This window comes from Juglans microcarpa x Juglans regia, chromosome 5D (assembly GCF_004785595.1).
Source record: "Juglans microcarpa x Juglans regia isolate MS1-56 chromosome 5D, Jm3101_v1.0, whole genome shotgun sequence".
NCBI lineage: Eukaryota > Viridiplantae > Streptophyta > Magnoliopsida > Fagales > Juglandaceae > Juglans > Juglans microcarpa x Juglans regia.
In genome coordinates, this window is record NC_054602.1 from 19,779,866 (window position 1) to 19,781,213 (window position 1,348).

Sequence of the window (1,348 nt, forward strand, 5' to 3'; positions counted from 1 at the left end):
CTCTGCACTTATGTTTTTCATTCACCGTCATAGACGTACGAATCACCAATGTACAGCTGCACCGGAACACTGTTGGGAGCTCCAAATAACACCGAACGAGGTCTAAGTTGCTCCAGTGGGCTGTAAATGACCATTTCTCTCCTTCCAGCCTTTTGAACGATTTTTACCACATCAACGATATCATATAATTTAAAATTTATATAAGCATCAATTTTACTTGATATGACATGTTGTAATAGGAAGATAATACTGTCCAGACTTGAATAACACTTGATAATTACTGGACCAACTTGATAGAAGAGAAATACTTAATATACAAAACAAATTTTATAAAGTAAATTTTAAATTAATATAACTAGATATGATAGTTAGATTATATATATTTTTAATTTATAATAGATCTAAAATATTATATATAGCCACCAATACTTATTTATATAAGGAAAATACTATTCTCATCAAGGATTTTTACCCATTTTTTACATCGATATGTTTTTTTTTTTTAATATTAAGGCAGTTTTTTTCTAAAAAAAAAAATTTAAGGGTTCAAAAAAATATTTAAAAAAAAAATTACACACTCGATAAGCTTTAGCGGTGACTCCCTTTGTGGGTGTAACTAGGGGTGTAACCGGTCCAATTTGATACTATTTTGTACATTTTTTAGAACCAAACTGGTATATACCAGTTTTGAAATTTTAAGAACCAATATGGGACCGATTCACTATCGAAACCAGAACTTCCGATTTTTCCAGTTTCCATCTAGTCTGGTTTTTCGATTTTACGGATTCTCTATGTTAGTAATAATATAATATTTACATATACTAAACTATTAATCTATTTATATTATAGTATAAGTACATTATTTTATAATAATTAACACATATTAGTACAATATAAAATTTAACTATAGTCTATATAAGTTTTAGACTCTTTATATGAGTATATATGATCAAATTTGTAAAAATATATTTATATCAAAGTAAGTTTATATCAATAACTTAATATTAATTTTTATGTTTAAGATGTGATTTTTATGTTATATTAATGTTATATTATAAGATTAAAATTTATATGTTATACCATGTTATATTAAAAAGTATAAGATTAATTTTATGTTATATCACATGTTATATTAATCTTATATTACAAAATTAATAGATTTGAATAACAAAATTAGAATTTCAAGTTATATTAATTAACAATTTAACATATAGTAAGTATATAATATAATATAACAAATTATAAATACATATATCGGTCCGGTTTGATTTAAATTGTATTTCAAAATATGAAAACCGGTACTGCACCGAATTTGGTTCTTAAGAATCGATACTGCACCGGACCACTT